Source organism: Indicator indicator, chromosome 7 (genome assembly GCF_027791375.1).
Source record: "Indicator indicator isolate 239-I01 chromosome 7, UM_Iind_1.1, whole genome shotgun sequence".
Classification (NCBI taxonomy): domain Eukaryota; kingdom Metazoa; phylum Chordata; class Aves; order Piciformes; family Indicatoridae; genus Indicator; species Indicator indicator.
In genome coordinates this window covers 17,457,296-17,465,750 of record NC_072016.1, presented here as the reverse complement: position 1 = coordinate 17,465,750, position 8,455 = coordinate 17,457,296, and positions in this window count along the sequence as shown.

Genomic DNA, 8,455 nt, shown 5'->3' with positions numbered 1-8,455 from the left:
CATAGCCTTCATAGTGCACCTGCCCTCTCCCTCTTCAGCTCCACACTAGCACGCTTCACACAGTTCCATGCAGAACACTTTCCTCTCCATATCATTTCACAGCCGCCCAATGCAGCCTGGCACCCAGAGCTCTTGGCACACAGCATGCTGCTGTGCAGAGCAATCCTGCTCCTGCCAGGCACATGTGTGCACAGCTTGATGTTCTCACCAGCTCTACACCTACAGGACTTTAGCCATGCACCTTCAAACTCTTCTGCACTCTCTAATCTCACCTACTGATCACCCCATTCTGTAGGCATACACACTCTTCTGTGAGCTTACCTTATACAGGTACTATCCTGATACCACACTACCATGATCTACCCCTACATCAGCACTTCATGTATCCCATTCCCTTCACTGTCCAGAGTTACTCTCTACTCACGCCATACGGCACCCTCATTGCATGTGCCAAATCTGCAAACCTGTGTACAACTCACCATTGTCTCAGGTCTAGATCCCCATGTGAACTATTGCTGGCATGCTTTACCCCCTGAGTTTCTCTAAGCTTCTTAAATACTATGTTATCTTTGCACAACCATGTATAATATTAACTGTTAGAGTGCCTACAGCAGAACCGTAAGACTGTACAAACACAATCAACGCCCCACTACCACAAAGTGCTCTAAAACCCCCACAATTTCACAGTCTCTGCCATGAACATACCAAGAATCAAGTACCTGCTATCATTGAGATACTGTTGTTACAACAGCAGAAGTGCTAGCTGTGCTCCTTCCACAGTCCTGCTACCCAACAGAAAGTAAGGCCCCAGAGTGACACTGCACACTTGGCACTTGGGCACCAAGATGACTGATGTTATTCTGCTTTTTTATCAGACAACAAATTACCACATACTGTCACCCTCAAATGCCTCACTGATGGTCTTCCTTCATGCTACTGCCAGCAACTGTTCCATGATACTGTGGTGAAATGAGCCAGGTTGTGGCTTTTGCAGATCCCAATGCCTTTCTACCAGTGCTCTGTCCACAGATGAGGCTGGGTGGGCATTATCAGCCACCAACCTTCAAATACAGAGAAGAGCAATTAAAATCAATAGCTGGAAGTTAGTGCTGGCTCTGTGTGCTTCTGCTCTGGCAAGTTCAGTTGCAAAGTGCTTTGTCCTTCACTCCAGCTGTACCTCAGACCACTGGGTGAGACCACAAGGCATGCTTACAAAGTTTCTGCTTCAGCTTCTAAAATTGAGGCTACCCAAGATACTTTGTGACCTGTCTTACTTGAACACTCTGGCCAGTGGTGGCCACACAGCAGTGGGGACAGCCTGAGATGCACTGGAAATGTTCCTGCTCTTCTTCCATAGAAGCATGATACTACTGGACTACACTCACCCAGACAAGTCAAGGAAGATCTCCTATTCTGTACAAATAGAGACTCAAGCATTTGCTATATATTGTGACTCAGCTTTCATGGTTCTCCCACGTTGAAGGTGTGTATTAACATACAGGCATATAAAAATTTTCTGGTCTGATGCTACTTTTTAAATAACACCCAGAAGTGGAAGATTACCAGCTGTCACATGGCACATCTGAGGCAGCTACAGAATCCCAGCCCAAGTGTCTGTGATCATTTCTTCTGAAGTTTAACCAGCAAGGAATCCTTCTTGCTGCACTGTAATCCTTTCCATCAACAATGTTACCCTGTAGAATTGTACCACAAATTTCTAAGTTCTCCTGTGGTTACCACTTTCTTTTACAAAGATTCCAAAAAGTCATATTTTGGTTTCCTCTTTGCAAGAGTGCTGTCAATCCTAAAGTTTCTAATCTTAGCTTCACAATCTTCATTGAAAGATATATCTGAAGCCTTCTTAATATGTCAAGTGCTTCAGAACCAGCTTTTGTCAGACACAAGGCCACCTTTCTGGGCACCTTCATTTTTGCTTCAAATATGGAGAAAAGTGGTGTTCAAATTTTGCTCAGTGAGTCCCCACGTTTCTTTGTGTTACAGCTCCAACGCAGCATTTGAACCCTCTCCCATTCAGAGATTCATGGAATAGTTTAGGTTGGAAGGGACCTTGAAGATCATCTACTTCCAGCCCCTCTGCCATGGGCCATTCCCTCTCATCCTGTCACTACAAGCCCTTGCAAAAAGTTGCTTTCCAGCTTTCTAGTAGATCCCCTTCAGGTACCAGAAGGCCACTATAAGGTCGTGGCAATTCTGATACCAGCTGAATCTCTGACAAACCCTCAGTGAGGGTGCCGTATCAACACTTACTACAATATCTTTATGTCTTTTGTGCAAGGGATCTGCCAGACTGGAAGCAGCTGTGAGCCTCTCTCTCCACCAACTTCCTCTTTCCTGAGGTGCTGTTCCTGGCACCCTCTATCCCATTTAGTGTTAGACACTTTCCTCAGCCCTGAGGACCATGGGATCTTGGACTGCCTGACCTCAGTACTTCCCTTTAAATCTGCAGATCCCTTCACTGCCTCTGCAAATGTAGCTGCGCTACTCTGCAACGCTGCAGCGAGAGGAGAGGAGGGTGACAGAGAGAAGGGAGCCTGCTTTCAGGCTTTCATTCTCCAAATCAGTGCTGAGAGGCTGTGCAGGTAACACTGCTAAAGAGGAGGGGACAGCAGAGGATGGGACAGGTAAGTCATGGACAAAGCACGAACAAGGGATATAGCTGCATTATTGATTACTTTTTGATATTATTTGGTCCTGCGCACATTTGAGAACTGTAAAACTAGAACAGCGGTGGGAGACTGAAGACTGGTGCAAAAGTCCCAAGCCTCATCAGCAAAGGTAGAGCCCCGATAGAGGCTTGTGCAGGAACAGCTCTAATCTGATGTCAGGCAGGTCCAAATTCCCTGAAACAATACCTTTCACCTACCACAGCTTAATTTGGTCCAGGGCTGCAAAAATGCTGCTGAACGGAATGGTTTGATTGGATTTCAGTCTGACTTCTCTGGTGTACATCAACTGCTTAGGCAAGGCCATGAATGAAGCGTGGTCCTGAAAGCATAGTTTTAATCTTAAATAAACCATCATCTTTGCTAGCATGAGAAACACTAGCATAGCTAATCCCTTGACCAGAATCAGTTCTTTTTTAACACAGCAATTTTAAAAGAAACAAGTTAAAAATGAGAGTAAGACATGTGGCAAGCCAGACTAGAGAGCCCTTAGTTTATCCACAGGAAGGGAAAAATGGTACTTTGTGAGTTCATTTGGGATGCTCAAGGGTAAAGCAGGTATGAAGTACTACATATACTAAAATGACTGCACTTTCTCAGATGGGATCAAGTCATCAGCCCAAAACATATCATATTCTCTCTCAATCACAAGGATAACTGTTTCCCTTGACAAAGGAACCTGCTGTCCCCAGCACCAGATCCCATGACTGTAATAGTGATGAATTCTCCTAAGACCTGCCTTGCTTGCAGGTGGCCTTTGAGACTAAAAGTATCAGAGCAAACCAACCCAGCAAGGAGCTCCCAGCAGAAATGACTGGGAGGTTCATTTCAGTGAAGTCTCAAATGCTAGGAATTCCAAGCCTGAATCCTTGAAGCTTTGGGATTTAAAAAACACACCCTGAGTGGTGATCTAAACCCTCTGCTCTGTGAAGTATTAAAACCCTCCCCTGATGTTAAAGTCTTTGAGACTACCCCATTCATCTCCTTAATGCTCTCAAGCAAGGTCTTCTCTCCATTTTCAGCTTTCAGTTAGTCTGCCACCAATCTTGCCTTTTCCCTAGAATACACTTTAGTAGAGTACTCTTAAAGCTTGCCATCCCTTGACCCTGTTTGAACAATATTACATTTACAGTTATTCTACCCCATGTAATGTACTGAACTGTTTCCTTAAACCAAAAAACCAAAACCCCTCTGGCCTCCTTTCTCAAATATATTTCCCTTTCTGTTTAGCCAGAATGAATTATTTTTTCCTCTGTTCAGTTCTTGTTCTCTAATAACACATTCTTGCCTAATCTTCTGATGTCATCCATCCATCCCAGGATTGTGAAAAAGCATCCTCTGCTGACTGTGTTGTGGTAATACAATACAATCCCAAAGCATTAGAGAATATCCCACACATCAGAGACTGCAGTTTAGAGGATTTACAGGGAAAAAAACCCGATTGCTTATGGACATTGAGCTTTATTTACACAGTGTCACTTTTGGGTATTTCCTTCATCAACCCTATGACTCATGTTGATTTGAATTTGGTTCATCCTGGTACAACCCTCTCTGCTCATCCTTGCCCAGAGGCAAGAGGAGTGACTGAGAAAAAATGACAGTGGTGAAAGTGGAAGGTGGGAAGAAGGAAATTTGGGTTGCACAAGTAAAATGAATGGAAAGGGACAAAGACAGCACGATATGAGTGAAGATGCTAGGGATAGGGAAATCTGAAATGGAAGGGGTGGATGACAGGAGAGTGGTCCAGAGGGCAGCTGTGGAAAGTAAAGGATTAAAGGATAATGTACAGTCCCTGCAGGATGGGCCGAGCAGCAGTACGGGCACAAGTCTCTTTGAGACTCTTGTGGTTTGGTTTCCAGCATCAGCAGCTGGAGATACACAATTTGACACCTCTGTAGCCTCCAAAGGGCACTCACAGGGATAATGCCAACCCCTACTGCTGCCCTCCTACCTTCTGACAGCCTCCCTTTGTCCTGCTCTGAGAGACAAGTCATGCTGGTCCTGCCAGCCAGTACCTACTCACCAGAGAGGTCCAGTTCCCAGTGACGAGCTGAAAAATCCTGTTTCTGGGGTCACAGCTGTGCCATGTGCCACTGAGTCACTTCTCTGCTCCATCTTGAAGATGGATACACTTCACACAGTGCCACTAATATGCTTTCAGGTGAAATGAGGTTAACAAGAGGGGAGGAGCTATTTTATAATTAGCTGAGGAGCCTGAACTCAAGATAAGAAGCAGCCAGATGGTTCTACAGGCTCTTTTCCTTAAACTAGGAGCTTTTCATCCCAGACAGTGTCACTCAGACAAAGTCCTGAAAATTTTTGTGTCATCCCTCCAGTAGGGTACTTTCGTGTAGAGGTACTGCCGGTGGGTTTGCAAACTTTATGTAACTTGATTTTACTACACCCAGATTTGCTTCACTAAGGGAATATAGGATAGAACCTTTAGTTTTGCTTAGGGTTTGCAGTATTAAGATTTCCTCCCCTTTCTTACCTGGAAGAAAATAAAAATTTAATCACTCCTTGAAAACAAATATAAATTCAAAGGTAACCTATGAACACTCTTGTGGATGTTACAGACACAAACGTCCACTTCTTACTTGTTCTTTAGCCTTTACACTTGTTACAAGCTTTCTCACAGCAGCAGGAAGCTGTTTTCCTTGACCTCCTGGTGATAGAAATGTATTCAGCTGTTCCTGTTCTGAGGCTCAGTCCTGGCATGAAAACACACATAGCACTGCACTCATGCTCATGGCATCAGCAGTGAAGAACAAATGCAGCCACTCCACACTTACACAAAGTATTTTTTCTTCTTAAGGGAGAATCACAGTAATGAGCCTCTTCTGCTCTGTACCTCTGCCTAGAAACTGATGTGTATGAGAATGCTGACTTCAGATTTGAAACATTCATAGCAACACAGCATCAATTCCAAAAGCTCCAGATTTTAAGGCCCACAGGAATTCTTTCTCCTCACTTCCTGCACAGCACAAGTCAGAATATTCCCCCTAAGATTCCTTCATCCGAGCCCAAAGCACTTGCACAGTCATATCTTCTCACAGCATGAAAGGCATCATCCATTTACACTGAGTTACCCATCCCTTTCTCATTCTGAATCATTTTAACATCACACCACCATGTGGTGCTACTCTGTGTTGGCCAGCTTCACTGAAGAGCCATCAAGTTCCATGTTTACTCCAGGGAACATAACTCATTTTAATCATCATTTCACTATTGGAGAGATCAGTTTTTCTCTCCTGTGGGCCTCTAAAGCTCCTTTCAAACAAAATGGATACTATAATGGTTTTGGTTTGTTTTGTTTTGTTTTTTTTTTTTTTTTTAAATAGAAACACTTTATTGCTGCAGTCAATAACCCTGTGCATCACACACAAATAACCAATTACAGTTTAAGAAACTAAAAATAATTCCGCTAGTGGTAATACTGAGAAAATGAACATACAGGAAAGGATACAAAACTATACATTTAAGTTACTAGAAATATACTAACTAAAAAATTCTGCAGAAGTGTGAAGTGTCTTGTATAAACTATACAACACATGCCAGTGTAAAGTTGCTTAACATTATACAATTACCTATCTACAAACGTTTTACCCAATTACAAGATTAGCTGCAATTTTTCAACAGTTATCTTCTATACAAAGACAAGAGCTTTCAGTACTTCATTGGAATATACAGACACTGCAATATCTTGAAATTAAAAAATAATCACAAAACAAAAGATCCTGCTTAGAAGTTTTCTTTGCATATCTAATATAATGCTGTGAAAATCCAGCCAGCAATATCTTTGCTTTTGTATTTGCCCTGTTTCACCCATGTCTGAGAAGGACCCGACCCAGAGTCACCAACCTCCCTTTCATTCCTGGCCATGATCTCTACATCAGACTACACCAGAAATCTGTATCTTAACACACTTCAGCTTCAGGAGAATTTTGGACCCAGTCCCATTTTGTAATAATACTTACCCAGCCAAACACGGTACAGAAGAAACCAGCACCCATGAGTGGCCTATCAAAGGTTTCTGGAGAGCAGCACACCAAGCAGACTCCTTCATTGTAGCATTGCTACAACTGGGATTGATGATCTGATCAGCACAGGGTATTGGCAGAAGTGGGTCTGGACAGGGAGTTACTGTTGCTTGTCAGGATTTCCCAGGTACAGCACTGAGGCCCAGCACTTCTCTAACCTCTCACAGGTTAAGTGTAACCTTTGAATCCCTCCTCCTGAAGCAAAGCAATCTCAATGACATTCAACCAGAGGAAGCTGTTCCCAGATCTGGCCAACTCTTCAGAACACAGGGCAACATTTTAAACACCATCCCTGCTCCCAGGATACAGGATTACAGTTGAAGAAGGTCCTGAGAATTCATAGGAGTTTAATATCTCATGATCTCTTAAATGGGATCAACCTTCTGCAGCACATACCTGTACTTCTGACCTAATGCATGGCAGATATACTAAATATGACACAGCAGGGAAATTCGTTTGGCACAGCTGGTGCTTTTTTGGACAGGATTTAATGCAATAGAACAGGAGCCTGGACAGATGCCCAGGGCATGGGACATATCAGCAAAAGCTCTGGCAACCTAGGGAAGGGACAGCAGCAGGTGGTATTAAGCCTATATTCCCTCCTATTAAAATTCTGATCTCAGGAAAGTCCCAGGTAACCCAAACTAACTTTGCCCAAGGAACGAGGACAATAAAAGTTAGACTTCTATTTTAGCTATTTCAAAAGCTGCCAGAAGTGTTAGAAAGCCTGACCTGACAGGGAGTGGTCATTCCCCTTACTGACATCTAGGTGGGAAGGACAGAGTTCACCTGAGCTTAGCATCAGTGCCTCGCAGATGGAAGATGAAAACAAGTCAACAGTATCTCCTTGAGGAGAAAGAAAGAGAAAGCACCATTCAGCCTTGTCACACCATTTGATGGCACCACACAGAAGCAAAGGACTGCAGCTCCAGAAGCCCACTGTTAACATCAAAGAGTATTTAGCATGAGAAGCATAAATGAAAACCCTTGGTGGATAGATCTCTACTACAGGCCTTCCAGGTATGAGTACTCCTAAGCAGTACAAAGAGTTTAAATATTAGGCCTTAATTTTCATTCAGAAAAGACCTGCTGGGAGAGGGAATGGTTAGCAGCAACACTGGCTAAAGCAGTTTCATCCACAAGTATTTTTCCCTACATGATTTTGCTGGAGGGGATTTTTCTTCCCCTGTTAAGATAGACAGGGACACAGCAAAAACCTTTAATATCCTGAACACACTACCTGGCATGTGCCACATGGGGCTTCCAAAACAGCAAAGGAGATTTTACAATGTCTCACCAAGAATCACATACGACAGTGACTGAAACAGGACCTGCATGCCACCATATGCCGTACTGGCATTTGTCAGAACACGGGTCAGACACCAGTGCCTCTCAGGTGTGAGCTGAAGAACAAGCAGATTTCATACTAGAACTTATCCATTTTAATTTCCCCTACTGGCCACAAAAAGGATGAAACAGGGCACAGCATCAGTTGGCAGCTGATTCTGTTCATCCTGCAGCTGTGAGGATCTGCAGACACATAAGCCTTGTGCACTTGGGCATCTCAGAAGAACAAGATGAAGGCGTGCAAGACCTAGCATTTAACCCACCTGAGTTTAACTGAGTAAATATTTTCACAGAACAAAATAAGAAACCAAGACAGTATGTTATCTGTGTTCTCATAACAGAAGGTCACCCACAGCAGAGTTCAGGGAAGGGCCTGAGTAATTG